The sequence below is a fragment of the Aythya marila genome (genome assembly GCF_965140915.1).
Source record: "Aythya marila genome assembly, chromosome: 3".
NCBI classification, from domain to species: domain Eukaryota; kingdom Metazoa; phylum Chordata; class Aves; order Anseriformes; family Anatidae; genus Aythya; species Aythya marila.
Genome location: NC_139044.1, coordinates 87,718,949 through 87,738,437, shown reverse-complemented (window position 1 = coordinate 87,738,437; position 19,489 = coordinate 87,718,949). Strand labels below are relative to the sequence as shown.

Here is a 19,489-nt window from a genome sequence, read left to right as displayed (position 1 = left end):
CATGGATATCAGAATAAGTCTTACAGCTACAGTTACCCCCCAGGTTTAGTTTAGCCTTCTGTGATTCATTTGTTTCTTCACAGTGTTGTAGAGGAGCATTTCCAGAGTATTTGTTTGCATTGGGTGTTTGTCTCTGCAAGAACACAAGAACACTTAGATTTTACAGAAGCTTCTTTATCTACAGATACCTCCATTTTGTTATCTAAGTCCTTTTTGCAGATCTCTCTCTCTCTCTTTTTTTTTTTTTTTTTTCTTTTCTTTTCTTTCTTTTCAGAGCTTTTTGCAGACACTTTGCAGGTCTCCTCTTTAGCATCAGATTGTGTCCTTGAGAAGTAACTTTCTGCAACCTATGGGAAGTGTGCTGTTCTTTTCTGCACCTCACCCATTAGCCTTGCCTTGCTGCTCAGTGTTATCTCAGCAAGCCCTCTCTATCTGCCTTGGTATTCTGCACCAAGCAGGCCATTACAATTTGTTTGGCATAATTGTGGTGATCTATGAGGAGAACAACCCTGTTACACAAAAAGAAGAATGGAGGGAGACTGACATTAAGATGGATTTTTCCTTTCAGCCAACCACAAAAAAAAAAGTCTGTAGTGCAGCAGCCAGAATGGGAATAGTGCTTTAGAGATGGTGACAGGATCTGGGCTCTAAACCTGGCACCCCACAGCAAAGGACACCCCACTGAAAGCAGTAAGGGCTTCCTCCTGATCCCTCATGCACCCAAGTATTTCTGCAGCAGGAGACGGGAAATGAAAATATGGATGAAGAATAATAAATAAAAACAAAGAAAAAGGCCTGATTATTTTTGTAAGAGGAACTCTTTGTTCTGGTAATGATACTTAATTCTTTGAAACTATTGAGTGAATGTAAGCATACTCTCTTTTATTTACTGTTGCCGTCCAGCTGAGGAATTCACTACCCTTAATAGAAACATAATTCAGTCCTAGTTACTCATCTTCCAAAAGATTTCCTAATAAGGGCTAGTATTTTCAAACAAAGTCAAGCCGCTCTGTTGAGTTAGTGTTACATGTGGTTCTTCTCCTTTTTCCTGAAATATAAATTTTGACTTTGGCTCCTGTTACGTTGTTGGTTGACTCAGAATCAAAAGTATTCATTTGCTTTTCTGTTTATTTGCACTTTCTCTGTACATTTTAACAGAGAGATTACTGCAGTAATTGAACTTCATTAACTGTACTTTGGGGTATTTCCAGTATATAAGTAGCATGGGTTTTAAGATAATTTATTTCTTTCCAAAAATACAATCTTGATTTTAGCTAAGCTATGGCATACATGTCTTGTAGAACTATAATTTCAGAATATGTCCAATATGTTTAATAAAAGTATAGTTTCACTGCTATGCTTCTATTCTATTTTCATTATTTATGACTTTTTTTTTTAGAAAGACCTACTCATAGTTTGTACTGTATGTATCTGAGCTATGTTTAAAGAGGATTATTGTTTGCTTTTTCATCCAATTTACACTGTGTTCACAAATTTTGCTTTCTGCAAGCATAAACACTGAGTTGAAATTGTATCAAAATTATGACAGAAAAAGGAAATAGAGCAATACCAAAGTATTTTCAGCAAGGAAAAAAAAAATCTGTCTTCAGATTAAACATTTCTACATAAATGTCTATCTCTAGGAGAATATCATCCTTAAACATGAATTTTATTAGGAGAATATCATCCTTAAACATGAATTTTATTGCTCTTCACATGCTTCTTGCCTGATCAGGTGCACAGTAGCTTTCTGAGATTTGTGGTATTTTTTAGAAAGGTTTAGAGTATGTGTAGTCATCCATAGGAAAAATATGCTCACACTGAGGTACAGGAATGAATTCCCATCTCACAAAAACATAAAGCCCCCTTTGCTTAGAGTCATATTATCTGGCATAATTGTGATAGACCAGGAATTATCCTTGTTTATTTCCCAAACAGTCCTTTTCTGAACTAGAATAAACTTTGATTTTTATTTGAACAAAATGGCTTGTTCAACCATGAAACAACTCAGTTTTTAAGCATTGATTTGGGAGCTTAGGCTATCTAGTTTAAAACTGGGAAGAATGTGAATCTGCAGCGTTTCCTTCACAGGGTTTTTCCAAGGGTGTAAGTGAAGTCTGGGGCAGAACTGACAGGTCACATACAATCCTCTGCTCAAATGGTGCTCAAGACTCTGTTAACATCACCATCTTTTGTTGAATTTTGCATATTCTCACACTATGGCCTTTTCCCCAATATTTTTATTAAATGTAATGCAGAGTTCCAGAAAGCAGATCAAAATATTTAGTAGAAAGAGAAATTTTGAAATCTGGCCAGTATATTATAGTATTTCTTACAAACCATTTATGGTATTATTTTTCTCATGTAAATGAAGAATGTTTAATTTGCAGTAATTTAAAAAAAATGTTTTACAACTACTCTGAATTCCTCCCTGCAAAAACACAACAGATATTTTCTTTGCATTCTTCTTTTACAGATCACCCCTAATATTTTTCTTTCTTGCTTGTAGCTTTAGTGCAGCTTTAGTCAAGGACAAAGTGGGACTTTGCATCTAAATATGGGCAAAGCTTCTTTCTTTGATTCCAGCGCAGGATTTCCAATATGAGCAGCATATCTCTTAAAGCCATTAGGGGCAAGAAATTATTTTATTCTGTATCTTTTAGGAAATGCAACTATCAACATACATTTGATAATAAGATATTAGTGAGTTGAGTTTAAAAAAAGAAAAAAGTGCATTTTGGTGAATGCAAAGAAGCATTAGATTCAGAGACTTTAAGCTTATTAGCTTATTTAACACTTATACATGAACGTATATGTGAAGATGAGCTTTGAGGGATTTTTCTCTCTATATATATATTTGGCTAGGAGTAGAACTGTTAGCAATAGAATACAATTGAAAAGCAGTAAATGTAACCGAAGAGAAAACAAAGCATCAGCAGGTGTTTTAATGGATTTTCAAGGCTAATATCATTTGCTGCTTTTACTGCAACTAATGGTAATGTATTTATACAAAATCTGTACAGATATCTATAATGCAATTAATAAGGTTTTGCAATACAGAGGAATCAGATAATAACCTTATATACTCTGAATTTCAAATCATAATTAATGAAACATGCAGAACACACTACAATTATGAATTCATAGGATTTTGTAAACATTAATATTCATTTTTTTTGGTAAGTCTTAAAATTGGATGAAAAATGGCTTTAAGTGTAACAGCTTAGGATGTTCAGCTTGAAAAGAAACAATGCAGTTTGAGTATTTCATTAAATATGAATACCTATGAATGAAATTTTAAGATAATGCAAACAACAGCAGGTAGCACAGGTATTGATTTGCAGAACATTTTAGTGTTGCTAGATCTCCTTTTTATTTTCATTTTTTTCACTGAAACAAAAATTCAGCTGAGAAAGTTCACCCAGCTGAAGAGTCATGCTGGTGCATTGTCTCCCTATGTTGGAGCTCTGCATATGAATAGAAAATAGTCTGGGCAATGGCCGCACTGCAGAGCATATCTGCTCCCTGAGCACACCTAAGGTACAGTCCTAAAAGCATCTCCCTCTGTTCCTTTTTGCAGAGCATGAAGGGAGGTTGAGTTCAGCTGGCTGAGCCCCAGGTGATAGGAAGGGACAGATGATGAATAAGGACAGTCTCTGGCTGTGTTCCCATGCGCATTGGTCTGTCAGTGTATCTGCTGGCCAGGGCTATTGGGCAGTCCAGCGTTGACTTAGTTTCCAAGAAGAGAGGGAGCAGCAGTCTAATATAAACTGTGTGATAAAGGCATTTGATCTCTATATAGCATTTATTGCCCAGAGTCCTCTCCATGCTTTAGATGGCATATAAATTAAATTAATGTAAATAATAATCTCTTTGGCATGTCTTAAAATAGAACAAAGAAGAGATGAAAACGAGCACATCGTATTACTTGCTAGTCCTGATCTCGTTTATGTGCAGACTTGCTTCCTGCCAACCCAACAAAAGGGAAGAGAAAAAAGAAGGATGGAGGCATGCAATGAACCTGTGCTTCCTTGGCAGAAAGCTCAGGTCTTCAGTGGCGTTGGCTGCTTTGCTCACTGGAGCACACTTGTTCTTCATGTGGAGATGTTGCTCATGAGCAGTGGGGTTTATGCTATGGAAATGACCACTCTGTGCATATGAATGACCGGTGTTATAAAATACCGAGTGTGATTTCTTTTTAAGGAAAATTGGTGAGAATTTAACAGTGGATTATATTTGAATATGCCTTGTTATTTTTACACTAACAGCTTACTCTTTTCCTTTGTACATGTACTGGGATTTCATGTGTTTAATTTAAACTTCCAGTAATTTTTAGCCACTCCATTTGACTAGCCATTATGTCACACCTGCTAAATTTTCTTGAACTTGCCAAGTAGTAGTTTTTTACGACTTGGCAAGTACTTCCCAAATAGGGAAGACAAATTCAAAAGAAAGATGAGGAAGTTAGCGATGTTGGTATCTCTAAATCATTGGTATATTGTCAAAGTGCAAATATTTTTTAGCAGATATGGCTTATGTTGACAATTTCAATGTTTTGGATGTTGTGCTAACTTTTCTTTAGTTTGATAGCATGCAATTTTTAGTAAATAATGGTCATATAAATGGAATCAACAGTGTAAAACAATGACATTGTTTACATCTGTATTTATTACTTTTGCAGTGTTAGATGCTATGTATATGAGTTATTTGGCATAAGTTACTCTTAAGTAAGGCATGAAAATGCTATGCAATATTCATACTGAATTACCATTTCTTGTTTTATATGCCTCAGTATAGTCACTTGCTTATACCTTGGTGAATAACACGTTACCTCATATACTCTGTATCCTCTGTGGGAAGGTTCATCCTTGAACTTGCCGTTCAATTTACTAAACTTTGACAATCTGTTGAAATTTTCAGACTGAATTCTATAAATATTTAAATGCAGTGTCATAGACTTAAGACTTTCAAAGAACTGAAAGAGTAAACTGTGGTATTTTTTTTCAACAGTCTGTTTGGTGTTTACCCTCATAAGTTACCTGAGAATTGCTTTGAAATCACTCAATGCTTACAAAAGTCCTTGAAACTCACTTATATGTAGTTTATTTTATTTACCCATGTTGATATTTTTCATATTGAAAAAAAAAATTCAATTTCTGGTTCCTGACAGCTTGAAAAGTATTTCCTGAGAAATGAGGCGACTTGTTCTTTTGGGGAGCTCTAAATGTGTGGCAACTCTAGTGGAAATTTCCTTTGAGGAAATTTGACAACTCAGAATTACCCATCCATTTCTGCTGGTTTCTAAGTTAAGAAAAATGCAGGATATTGTGTTACTGACAAAGGAAATCAAGGCAGAAATGTCTGTATGAGAAGGCAGTGTGAAATACTGCCTCTTCACCCTGTTAGTATAGAAGAGAAACCTGCTTTACTCTCCTTGGAGCATTCCTGCCTCCTCTCCAGTTTCCTTATGGCTTACAGTTCCCAAATGTCATTAGACAGTAAGCATCATGGGGAAGCTAATATTAAGCCTAGAGGAAGCAGTTGTCTTTGTTCTTTACTTTGCTTTCATGATTTGTGAAGCACAGAAGTTTTGTGGTTAGAGGATGGGGTGGCCACCGAAAACAGCTCCCTAAGTTCAGGTTTTGAGTTAAAACATTTTGAATTAAAGTGGTGCTTGTACACTATCAGTGTGAAACATTATTGAAAGAGTTTTATACACAGGCTTTTGTGTCTGGGTAAAAAAGCAGTGTCTTGGGAATCTGTTTATTCATAATGTTTTCTCAGAGCAGAACTCGATAGATTGGCAAGTTATCTTAACATGCAAATAGATTTCCTGTTTACAAAGCAGGTTAAAATACCTGCACATCTCTTCCATGGAGAAATCTCAGGGCTGCTGTTTTGATTAGTTTTGCTTTCATATTGCTCTTGATAGCTTTATTTATAGCTCTCCCATTTGATTAGAGTTGATGGTGCAAAGTGTTCTCTCTCAGAGCGTGGCCAGACTGAAACACTGAATTTAGTATAGATGTGTCCTAGGATTTATGTTTAAAAGTAAATCAGTTTTACCCATCACTCTCCCTTTGAAAATTGTCCCACTATCTGTCTTTTCTCCTGCCTGAGCAACTCTTCTAGAGTTCATGGTCAGGGCAGGGTGGGGGGATTTCTTTGACAGGACCCATCTGCTTGCTTCAGTCTGGACTCCAAAGTGACTAAGATGTTAATGGGAGAGATGTTCAAGGGGCATTGAAAGCAAACTCATGGATAAGTATGCAGTACAGTTCACCTGTATGGTTTTATTTTATTTTTTATTTTTTTTAATGTCAACGGGTGCTCTGTTGAAATTTAGTATTTATTGATAGCAAACTATTTATTTATCAGGAAAAGATTTTGAGAGATTCAGTTGTCTTTAGCTCAGGGGCAAACCAAGCAGCAGGTCATTCTGTCTGCGTAGAGGCACTTGACAGTGCTGTGAAGTGGGTTTAACAAAGGTGACACTCAAGTCCTCATTGATCTATGAACCAAACACTTTCCCTAGAGTCTCAGTAATGGCCCTTGTGAGCAACAACCATCCTCTGAATTGAATGTTGCATTTATTTGCATTTATTTCTCCTTTGATGTGAAAATATTTACAACTCTGGCAACAGCCTTGTATCACAGCAAGAAGAGAGCTGTCATCTCTCGTGTAAGTTGGAATAGGCAACCTTGATATATTTGTACAGTTATTATACAGCTGGGTCTGTACTTAGCTCTTAAAGATAAATCATTGTCATTGATTAGAGAATCCAGGAGAACAAATGATAGAGAAGGTGACAAGGAAACCAAGGTGGGTTTGAGTGGCACTCCACAGTTTTATTTTAACTGCACTAAATAGTTGTAAATGAAGTGGTATTTATTTTCCTTCAGGCAGTATTCATACGCTCCATGCCTGAGTACAGGCCTGTACCTTATGGTCTGCTTCAAAAGGACAGACACGTTTATGGCCAAGTTGGGAAAAATGGCAAGATTTAAGTTTGGATCTCAAAGTTCCCCTTTCAGCCAAGGTTCAGGCTCTCCCAGTGTGCCTCACAGTAATTTCTGTTCTGAAGTTGACCCATGGCCAAAATCACAGGTCCATTAAATTGTCTTACCTTTATTTTGGAGCATGTGTTTTTAAACATCTGTCTACATTCCCCAAATATTCAGAAGAGTGATTTTTTCCAGTAACCACCTCCGGATTGCAATAAGCTTCCACAATACCACTCAAAGCTTACTTGGACAGAGGGGAGCAGGGTGAGGGTGGTACTTTAAAGAGGGCAAAAAGCCCCTCTGCATTCCTTGTTGTTATAGCCTAGAAACAAGTCTTTCTGTGCAAATGCTGGTGACTGAATATTTGATATAATGGGTTGTTTTATTGATATGGTATCATTCTACTGTGGGTGGCAGCTACTTTTTTTTTTTTTTTTTTGCTTTACTTGCCCTAGTTCAAAACAAAACAAACAATAAAAGTCAGGATAAGTGCATGTTAATAAGTAAGTATTAAATATCCTTTCAGTAGCACCTGCAAGTCACTCACACCGATCTGAGATGGCCTTACCTTCATCCCTTTTCGTTGGGCCCAAACAGCCTCTGTGCTGAGTGCTGGCTGGCAGGGTTTTTATAAGAACATGATGCCGAATGCATCAAAGGAAGAGTAGGGTGGAGTTGCTAGCAGCTGTGGCTGCTGCTCGTTTTCTGTACTTCATGTCATGAAAAGTTATTTAGGAAATTTTACCAAATGCAAGTGACCTGCTCAAGGCTCAATGAAGCACAACCTGAACTCAGATCTAATTAATTTAAGTAAATAAATCTCACCATTGGTCATCTTTGTTAAGCTGCTTTATTGATGGCACTGGAAATTACCAGGATTTCATTCAGCAATGTTAGAGACAGTTTCCAAAGTTCTATCTTACTTATTGACTTTTAGAAATCAGTAAACTTTCTTTCTAAAACAGTGTGTTTTAGCATTGTGCTATATTTCAAAACAATTGTTCAGCTAGTATGTAACCAAGACAGGGATTGTGGTTTTATGAGTTTTATTGTTCTCTGAGGGTAAAATCTGAGGCTGTATCTAGAAAGACTTGAGTACAAATCTTCCAGACATTAATTCACTCTGTGACTTACTTCTTCAAGGGATCCCATGTGTCCGTGTCTCAGATCAAAGGCTGACGGTAGCAGTGGCATCTGCTGCCCTAGTCCTTGGTTTTGTTGTAGCTGAATCCTGCAAGGTTTCCCGTTGCCCTGCTTGCAGGAGGGGCACAGAGCAGAGTTGCCTGGCTAGAAGAGTTCTTAAGAAAGGATCCAACTGCTGAGCTTCATCTTCCTTCTTCTTCTGGCTTGGCATGCCATAAACAAACTGTGTGGCAGTGTCCATTCTAGTCTTTGCCTTGCTGCATGATGGCAGAGTTCAAGTTACACATTCAATAGTACATTTGGCATGCTCCTAATGAAATTACCACTTTTTAAATAGGGTGTGTTTTTTCATTGGTATGCTGCCTTAAGTTTTCTCACTACTTTTGTGAGAGTGTTCTAAGTCTGTGAGAATGCTAATCAGGGGTTATCTGTCTGTGTGTGTCTATTTTATATCTCTGCAATGACTGCATATTTGTATAAAGAATAGTATCAGCCTCAGAAGAAACTGCCATGAGAAGCCTTTAAGAAGACCATTGGTTAATTTTTTACATGTAATCACATCATAAGTAAGGAGAGGCAGTTTTTCTGTCTGATGATCCTCTTCAATATCTTTTCTGCTAAGCAATTGGTGTCATCAAAACTAACACTGTAATACATATAAATCATTCAGTCAAACCGAAGGTTGAATAACTCTGCAGATGGAAGCGATACGGTTAATTGTAAGTTTATTATAACTCTGATTAAGAAATGGTGTCAGCACAACTGCCACAATCTGAACCTTTCATGTATTGTTAGCAATCAAGGAGAATATGTAATAATAGCATTGTCTTTTGATACCTTGTTTATTATGAAACTTTAAACTTTCACTAATAACATTCTTCTTTTGTAGCATACCATCAAAAAAAGGTAACATATCAAGTTTGTTGTTGTTGTTTTTTAATTATGTGACACTGAACAGTTTAATAGGCTGGAATATGATAATACTTTTCTGTTTAGTCTTCAAGGTGAATGGGAGAGCACTGCAAGCCACACCATGCATTATTCATCTAGTTCTGCTGTGTGTTTGGTGCTGTGTGTAAGGAGAAGTAAAATGGCTGTCTTAGTTTTGCTGGGGGGGAAGCCTTTATACATGTTATTGCTTTTTTTCATGCCATGCTTTTTTACTGTCATTTTAATATTACTTTTCACATATCATTACAAATAGTCTGTCACTGAAAGAGCAAAAATATTTGGATAACACTAATTCTAGTTCAAAGTGAGGAAAAGGAACAGTGAAGCAAATCAAATGTCCAGCTGGATCAATGTACCAAAAGAAGGGCTGATGAGGTTAGGGTGACAGATAAGATACTGGCTTTCTTTTCACTTTCAACCCTTCAACCCCATCATTACAATATGGTACTTAGTATTTATCACAAATGCTGCATGCTGTAGAGAAGTAGGATCATCAGTGTGCTTTAGAACAACTGAGAATGTAATGAAGTAGCAAAACTGAGAAGTGAACCTTGATGCTCTGCATTACAGCATGTCTTTTTCACTTACGGACCTTCCTTGCTCCCATAAGCACACTAGTCAGTGTGTTACATAACAGGTAGTTTTTCTTTATGCAGAAAAGTTCTCTCGTGTGGTGATATATTCTGATTTTCAAGAAATCTATTGCTCTTGAGAAGTTGGTATTGAAAAATCCTATTGATTTCAAAGCTTAAAAAATTGGGAACCTAATAAAATTGCTCTGTAGAATAAATGGGTGACCTTTTCAGATTTCTGCTTGTTGTCCAAAGTTTTCTATCCTGTTCAGACTTTCAGTAGCAGTATATGAATCCTTCTGCAATCCCAACTGGAATAAGAACTGCCACGGATATTCTGTAAACATGTACTGTTGAACTTAGCTTTGTAGTGCAATTTATTTTATGTGCTCTTAATTTATGTTGACTTTTATAGTTCCTCAGACCTCTTTAATAGTAGCAATGGTTCTTTGTTCTTTGTGGTGTTGGCAGCCATAGACCTCAAAAGATTTTATGAAGGAACAGTAACTGCCATTATGCCATTTTACTGAAGAGCAAAGTCAAGGACTGGAGGTGACCCACTGAAGGTCTGCAGAAGAGCCAAGACTTCCTAAAAACTTATGGCTGTGATTACCAGATTTAAAAATATTTATAATTGTTTAAAGTACATACAAGTACATTGTAAGAAACGTAGTAATATTGGAATGCTGCCACATACCTGGAAAACAAACAAGCCAGAGTGCCCACAGATTGTGCACGTATGTGTGTGAGCACATGTACATGTGTGTAAACTTAAGTACGAAGTATTGTACAAAGCAAAGATTTCATGGGACCTTAAACATCCATACATTAGAGTTTATCTAAGTATCTCATGTATTAAATATGCTTACTAATGTTCGCGGTTCAAACTGGGATGGCATTAGCCTTCTTCAAATGGGAATCTGTGGCTAAAAGCAATAAATGTTTAACCTTTCCAGTATATATGATTATAGTAAGACTCACCTTTGTACTGCTGGAACATAGTGTGGGTTGTGCATACATTCATTTTTGGCTTTATTTAGAGTTTTCATGACTTCTGTCTTCATAGTGAGAATGCTTATATTTGGAAATTTTAAATAAATATTCTACCAGGAAGGACATGCTTTAAAGGTTAATACAACAGATTATTCTGTGCATTGTAAAATGATCTAAATGAGCAAGTAGTGCTACCTGATTACTTGACATATTTTAGTGATACTACTATACAAGTGTATGTTGACCACAATCAGAGTTAGAACATCATGTAGAATAATCCCTAAAATACTTCAATCTGGGAAAGCTGGTTGAACTATGAAGAAAAGCATAAGTTATATGAACAGCTCATTAATTAAATTAATTACAGATAGAGTCATCCATCACTCAGTAGCCTTAAAAATTTACATTTACGCTCACATCCTGTTTACCATTCTTTAAACTCATGCTTTTCACTTCAGAACACAGCATGATGACATTTGCTGTCTTATTTGATGATGCAGTGCTGAGTGCTCTCTTTTTTTTCTTTTTTTTTTTTTTTTTTTTTTTTTTACTGTTCAGATTGGTAGTATTTCTATCATAATAATAGCTTGTCATGGTCATAAGATATCTTTACAAAATAGGTGAATATGCTGTGGTTGCCTGCCTTGCTTAATAGGAAGATGGCTTGACAGGAAGATTTCACCTTGATTTTGGGGTGGTGCTTTATTCATTATTGTGGTGTTGGAATTAATAGAAGAAAGTATAGTATAAACTCATGAATTCATATTAGTAGAACAACTGATTGTGAGTACTATTAGAAACGTTTAATATAAATTATGTCCTAGTAAATAGATCATTATTACTTTTAAATTTCAGGCTGGAATGGGATTTTATGGGAAATTTGACTTTGGTCTCTAAATGCGTTATTTTCATCACGGTTAATACAGCATATTGTCACATTAGAAACATGATCGTAGTTTTATTTAGAAATAATGCATTAAGTATCCAAATGATGGTGAGGTCCAGTCCTATGGATGTTTCACAAGGAATCCCATGGAGACCTACACAAGATGAACCCAGATCTTGGTGGAAAAAAAAAATAATAAAGCTTTCTTCCAGTTATCCAGTTATAGAAGAGTCAATATGACCATGTACTTTGGATTTGTTTTTGGATTTGTTTTGATTTGCACGTGCTTTCATGTATATTTTGATATAGTCAGTGAATCTATGTCGCCCAAAGTTCCTCTAAAGATGTCAGAAAAAAAAAAGTATTAGTTAAAAGTTAAAGCCTTTGAATAAACATTGCTCTTCATTGTACATCTTCCTTTTTCCCAGCTTGGCATGAGCATAATGCAGTCTGGAGAGAAAGAAAATTGTTGGATAATGGTGTCCAATCAAGGGTTAGAAAGATTACTTTTGCTTAAAAATTCCATGGAAGAATACAAGTTATTTTGAGAACTTTTCTGCCCATATATTGGAATATCTTGACTTGAGAAGAATAGCTTCATCTTTCTTCTAGAATTATGCTCTTTTTATTACAATACTAAATATATGTTTTTAAATAGGGGAAGGGGGGGGGGAATGAAATATTGTTAATACATCTTCTGTTGGAAACTGTATGCAATCAGACGTTGTATGAAAGAATTATAAAGTAAAATAATTTTTAGATTAGAGTCATCTTTCAGTGACGTTGACTCCTATCCCCACTGAAACGTACATCAAAACTCACTTCCAAAGAAAGTGGAAATTGTTTTAATTACATATGTTCACTGTTGCATCCCTCATGGACAGGGTGAATTCTGTGGTTATAGTCAGGAGACTGTAAAATATATCCTCCCTCTGATACCTGACAAACTAGTTTTGATATTTTTCCTAAGAAGGTGTATTTAATTGCATAAAATCTTTATTATTTAGAGTCTCTGAAATAGTTGTTATACTAACTTATGTATGTTAAACTTATGTATGTATATTTAACCTTATTGAAAGTTGCTCCTATATTATGTCTTATTCTGGCAGTAACTATATTATTTTACTTGTCAAAGAGCTTCCCAAACTACTTTATCTGGTCATATTTGCATGGTCTTGATATCATCTTTTATTATTGGTTCACTAGAAGTTACTTGCTAGTTTTATAATGCTTATGCAATCTTTACTTATTCAGGAGTGTATTAATATTGTTTTTATATAGATGAGCAAGGGCATGTACACATTTTATTGTTTGTTTGTTTTTTCTCTCTCCAAAATTATGTCACACTAATCTATTGTATGCATGGAGTTTTAAAATAGAAGCTATGATAAATTCAATGTTTCCTTCATAGTATATCTTAATGACAGAGCCAGATCCTGTTTTGATCTCAGGTTTTGCCTTGTGTGATTTTGATTAATATTGCATATAAAAATCTTTTTGTCTGTGTATCTCTTCTGTTTAAACCTGATTTTGGGGATGTGTTACCTGTGCAGAATTTACCTGTCTTGTTTTTTGCCTCCAGTTTAAGTGAATGTTTCTATTTTTATAGCAACCTTATACTCAATTACAGCTAACCTCTCATACTGTGAACATACCCAAAAAGAAGCACTCTCATTAATGATGAGAGTAATCCTGAGCAGCAAATGGAGCTTTATGTGTCAGTTCCAAGAAAAAATACTATCTGAAATAATTTGTGTAATATACAGATAATATGAGATTAGCGCAGCTGTTCTAAAGAGCCTGACCTTCAAACCAATAGCTCCGCAAGATTCAAGCATCATGGTATAATCCTGCTATGAAAGGCAAGTTTGGTTTTCTTTTTCATTTTATGATCTTCATCTATGAGCTAATATGTATATTGAAATCAACGGAAAGATGTAGATCTACTTGACTTGAGTTATTCTGTGCTAAGAGAGAAGCAAAACTTACTCTAAAAGTCAATTTTCTCTATAACCAGTAGTAAGCCTCTGTTTAACCAATGGTAAGCCTAGGACCATGAAGATAAGGCTTGTTTATTTATTTTCATTTTGTGGCACATACTCTGGGGAACCATCTTTCTGCATATATGCTATCTGCAAGTTAATTCAGACCTTGAAATCTGGGGTTCAAATTGACCGATTATTGTAGATTTTCTTGTTTGTTTTTATGATGTGGATTTGAAAATTTCCCTTTGTTACTGAGCTGTTTGATTTTCTGCTATCCCTTGTCATTTTCTTTGGTACTGATGTTCACATGCAATTTTTGTTTTCCAGTTTTTAAGTTTTTTTAAGACAGTTATTATCACTTCATCTGGGATAAGCTTGTGAATGTCCTCTCTGTCAGAGCAGCAAGAAAAATTAGTTCTAAATCTTAACCTTTGCTTTTGCATAATATAGAGAGATGAATAAATGCCTGTTAAACAATTTGGAAGTATGGGAATTGATTTCATATTGTACCGCAATGTCAGTTCTTAATAGCTGGATGTGTTCTTATCTGTGCTATATTATATTATATTATATTATGCAATATAATATTATATTATATTATGCAATAATATATATAATATAATATATTATATTATGTATATATATATTATAATATATATATTATATTATATTACGCAATATGTGGAGCAACCTTTGCAGACATTGTGTTAGTTCAATAAATGTGTATTTGATCATTGAACTTGCTAATATGCCTGCACCATAGCATTAAAAATAATGTAGTTCAAGTAGTTCTGTGTTTTAGTTGGCATATAGTTCTGTAAGTATTTTTGCCTCAGAAATAACCAGAAATTTTGGGAGGGAGTAGTTTTTTCTATAAAAATAGGCAGTATTAGCACCGTTTCATTTACTTTTTCTAATTCACCCTGCCTTGTGTTTAAAGGGCTTTATAATTCGGTAAATACTTGATGTCTGCTTATGTTTCTTGGCTCTAACTCTGATAGTCTCAATATTCGTGTATAATATATGGCTTTTATTCCTTGTGCCTATATTTTTCTTAGCTTTATATCATGTTAGTAACAGATGAATTACACAGAGAAATCACAGAAGTCAACATTTGTAATAAAGAAATTTTGCTTTGTAATGAAAATTTAGCATAATTTATCAGAGAAAACAGCAAAACTGTTCTGCTTATATTAGTACCCCTCTTGACTTCCATTAGTAACCTTCTGTTGACTCTTGCCTCGTCTCCCTTGCCTTTGAGAAAGGAAACTGTTTCCTCACTGTGCAAGGTTTGCGACCCAATGAGAGCTGAGTGAATTGAGAAATGGGCACCCACATGGAGCTGTAAAAATAACCTGAATTAATTTTTAATAGCAAAATGAAAGGCATTATTGAAAGTCCTGATACCTCACATTTCTCCCTACCTTGCGTGGTAGTCAAAGTAATACTGAAATAGTGGCAACTTTTTTTTTGTGCTGATGTCTATCTAAAAGGCACAGTTAAATCTTTGCATCTAGTCAGTACAGTTTTCTTCAGTGTGTGTTTGATGATGGACATAAAACAGCAATACTGGATGCAAACTTTACTATTTCTTAGCAGAGTTATTCTAGGGCATTCATTTGGAAACTTTGGCTGAACGGTCTGTCTCTAAACTGAGTCTTTGTGTACAATTGTCCACTTCCAATAATATAAACACGAGGGGAACAATTATATCTTCCAGTTATGCAGTGTTTATCTAGCACAGATCCATTGCCCAAGCCCATAGGTGTTTTTACATACTGGCTGTTGCAACTAACGTAAAACACTTCGGTGGCTATTACCTGGGTCAGCCCCAAATGTGAGGGGGTAGGTACTTACGTTATCGCAACAGAGCTTGCTTGGGACTTTCCGTAGGCACATTTCAAATAGCATTCAGAAGTAATGGAAAAGAAAATCAAAAGCAGTGTAAACCTTACCATGAGTACTTTGGCTGAAGAAGAGCATTGCTCTGTTTCATTGCTGAACCTTCAGTGTGCTCACTGATTTACCATGATCATGATGATAGAAGTATCATCACCAGTGTTTGGCAGTGTTGATGCAAAGGAGCAAGTCAAACAGCTATAATCCTGGAAGGGGCTGTTGATCATGCTGATAATAAATATACAGAATGATTTTTCCTTGGACTTAGAAGGAGTGCAAAGGAGGAAAGGCTGTGACCAAAGTGGAGGTTTTCTGGGAGCATATGGCATGAAAGATTTCCCTCCCAGGGATTTTATTTAAACCTCAGTTTCTCCCAGGATTGCTGGCTTTGAGCAAGAGCCTGAGTGAGAGAGAACATCCTGCACACTTTACATGAGCGAAGCGTTTTGTGTAAAACTGCTGGACATGAACGCCACAGGTGACAGCTTGGTGTTGGGGTCTCTGCCATTTTTTTTTTTCTTAACATACATCATGAGAAAATTCCATACCATATAACTATGTGCTTTTAAAAAAGGGGTAAGTCACCCTCTCTGTCAGGTTCTCAATGTCCTTCTTACAGAGCAAGAAGGTAGAGCTTACCTTAACAACAGCACTGTGTAGAAAATTTGTACTTATCCAATGAAACTACTTGAAAGTTTCTACGTAGATGTGGCATGAGATGTACAGTATCCCTGCTGCAGAGGATTTTACATCTGTTAGGCATCCATACAGTCCTTGCCAATCATAAGTCCTGTTATATTTTTATTATCTGAAATGCACCATAAAATTTATTACACTTTTCTCATTAATCATTTTACAATGCTGTAAATCATCACAACTTTATCATAAAAAGGACCTCAAGTTGCACCAGGGAGATTTGGACTGGGTATTGGGAAAAGTTTCTTTAGGGAAAGGGTGGTTATGCTGTGCCAGGAGGTGGTGGTGTCCCCATCCCTGGAGTATTTAAGAGACGTGTGGATGTGGTGCTCAGGGACGTGGTTTAGCAGTGGACTTGTAGTGTTAGGTGGATGGTTGGACTTGATGATCTTGTAGGTCTTTTCCGACCCAAATGATTGATGCTGTGATAACATCATGTGAACATCCACTAGAGATAGATTTACTTCATGCATGTATTTTTCATTTGCTTTTCCCATGATAATTCATTTTGAAATATTTTTTTCTTGTGGGTGTGGGTTTTTTGGTTTTTGGTTTTTGATTTTACAAATGCTGTATCATTTCCTTTTTCCCTTTTATCTTTAATCAGTCTAACATTGTAAGTCTGTATGTACCGTATGTTGGATATCTCCTTTCTTTGTGAAAGAGAGAGGGAGAAAGCACATCACTGTCTGTAATGCTTGAGTATGGGGATTTTAAAAGTGTGTTACATTAATTGATTCTTAATTTGCAAGAGGAAAGCATATTATGTTTTTGGAATTGAGTATCCAAAAAAAATGAAGAAAACTATATGGCAGTCTGCATCCTCAAAATGAAGTGTAAAGTTGAAAGGAATAATTCAGTAATGAAGTTCTGTTCTCAAAATACATGCGGGCACTTAGGAGGCAATTAAACTTTAACTGTGGAGTGCCCCCCTTGGATAGCAACATCACTAAGGCTTTTCTGCAATATAACTGTGAATAAGTATTAATGGTGCTTTCTCAGTTTTGCAGTCTTTCAGGTGGCTTTATACCAAAATTCATGCAGAATGAGTCAAAAACACCATGACAGAGAAATGAGTTTCTGGGTTTATCTGACTCTCCTTATCCAGTTCTGTACAACAACGAGAAAAAAATGTATCAAACAAGGTTGCCAAGAATATTTTGTGCTCTTCTCTACATGCAAATCACTAGAAAATACGTTGCTGAGTGAATTTTTGAACCTTTTGGCAATATTTTATGAAACGCTGGCTGGCAGGTAGTTCAGTACTTTCTTGCTGCAAGGCCCTGTAATGTAATCACAGTTGTAAAAGGAACTTGTGAGTGAAGCAACTTGATCATTCCTCACAGCGCTACGGTGCCAAGTGGCTGGAAGAGAGAGAGGCAACTCCAGGGATTCTTCTACCCAGAAACAGCGCGAGATATTTAAGCAAAGGTGAAGCTGCTTTAGGTGCCGGCTGCTTGCTAAGGATTATATCACAGCCAATGTTTAATTTTGCTTAAACCAGAGGTAAGCCTGTATTTTCTGCGTGTTGCTGTCACAAGCCTATGTATTAGTTTGATTTAGCTGCATGTGTTAAGCTGGGGTTGTAACTTTGCAATGCTGCAGTCATTGAAGAAAAAACCTAGGTCAGTTTGATACTCTGTTGATCTGGGACACTGGAAATGATTTCTAAAGACAGTAATGTTTTTAAATGAAATGTCATACCGACCTGGAGATGCTGGTAGTGGTGAAATAAAACTTGAAGGACTTGAAAGTTGCAGTCCAAACAAATTAAACTGCAAAAGAGATACAGAATATTCACATCAATTAACTAGGTGGTAATTGCTGGGAGTAAAATGAGAGGACTCTTTCTCAAGCTGTAATGTGTTCTGGTTAGTATTTAGTGCTGTTAAATTAGGGCTGAGTTATTATTAAGAAACTTTTCAGCTGTACAAAAGGGCATGTAACATCTTTTTCCTAGAAGATACTTTCTAGGAAACCAGTGTTTTTGCCGTTGTTTCAACTTAAAGATCTTATGAATATTATTAAAGAATTAGGCTTTGGGTTTCCATTATGTACATTACATAGTCCTCAGGAAATTTTTTGAAGATGCATGGCAATAGTAAGTTTTCTTCTTACTGATGTCTTATAAATTGTCTTGTTGGTGATATCTTGTAAGACATTATCTTTTAACAATCATAGCATCACTTTATGTTTATAATAATAACGGTGAAGTATTTGTAATTGAAGGCTCTTATTTTAAAAAGTCTCAAATTTACTAAAATTGTAATGGCTGCACATAACCAAAAATGACTTCAGGATTTCATACAGTCATTTAAACACATTTAAATCCTTAAAGAAATAAAATTTTGTTTTAGTGTATCCGAAGAATCTGTTCTGCTTTCTTCTGTATTACAATTTTGTTTTCCCCTCCTGTATTAGCTGGCAGCTGTGTCCCAGCACCCTTTCAGTCAACAACTGTTACCTCTCTACTATATGCCAGTTCTATTCTAGGGGCTGGCCAGTCATAAACAATGGAGTAATGTAACACTGTGTTTTGCTGTAAAAATGTTCAAGTGCAAACAGCTCTTCTGAGCTTTTTTCTTTATTCCATGTCTTTCTCTTCCAGTCTGACAAATCTAAGGGTGTATGAAAAACAAGTGCTTGAAATTTCATAAACTGTTTATATAGTAAATTATTTGTTGAAAACGTGACTTTGTTATGTTACTAATTTCATTTCACTGGAACGGGCTTTAAGAGTTGAACTGGGCATGTGTACCTTTAACAGTTTCATTTACATGTTCTGATTTTATAAAGCTCTTTGCATATATGTGAACAAGGTAATTAAGATGCTGTTACTTCTGTGTGTTTATAAAGTGTTTAGTGCAATCCCAGCAGTAAAACCTCATTACCATATATCATCACTGATTGCCTCATTTTGGCTGACAGACAGCGGCTCATTTCACATCATTTGCAAGTGTGTGGACAAAACTATTAATTTGGAAATCTTTGGACAAAAAATACTAGTAATTTAAGAAGTCATAACTGAACCTCTTCTGAAGATATCCTTCCTGTTCCTTAAGATATTGTGCATCCTAAGCCATGTGTATTAGACATTAGACAGGGGGTTTTGTGTTTGTTTTGTTTATTTTTTCCATGGCATGGGCAAATCCTATTTATGAGGATAATCATACAAAAACACATGCTTGTTTTTACATTCTTTTAAGTAAATTTGCCTAACAACACCTTAAGGAGACAAGATTTGCAAAATCAGTTGCATAATCTTTTGAGGCCATTGTCAGGTAAAAAATAATGGCCTGATTTTTCAGGTTCTTGTTTACTCCTATTTTGAATATGGATCTTAAGCAGTTCTTGTCATT

General features: G+C 35.7%; 1 protein-coding gene across 10 annotated transcripts in view; it reads left to right on the top strand.

The window, feature by feature from the left end:
* Window positions 1–19,489, top strand: part of RIMS1 (regulating synaptic membrane exocytosis 1) — a gene marked incomplete at its 3' end in the record, with an annotated part of 310,018 nt that overhangs the window by 275,877 nt on the left and 14,652 nt on the right. The window contains exon 1 of one of the 10 annotated variants that reach the window (XM_082756966.1): window positions 17,562–17,636. The exons of the other annotated variants lie outside the window; for them this stretch is intronic. Of the gene's footprint in view, window positions 1–17,561; window positions 17,637–19,489 lie in introns of those variants that run through there. 10 annotated transcript variants of the gene reach the window in all.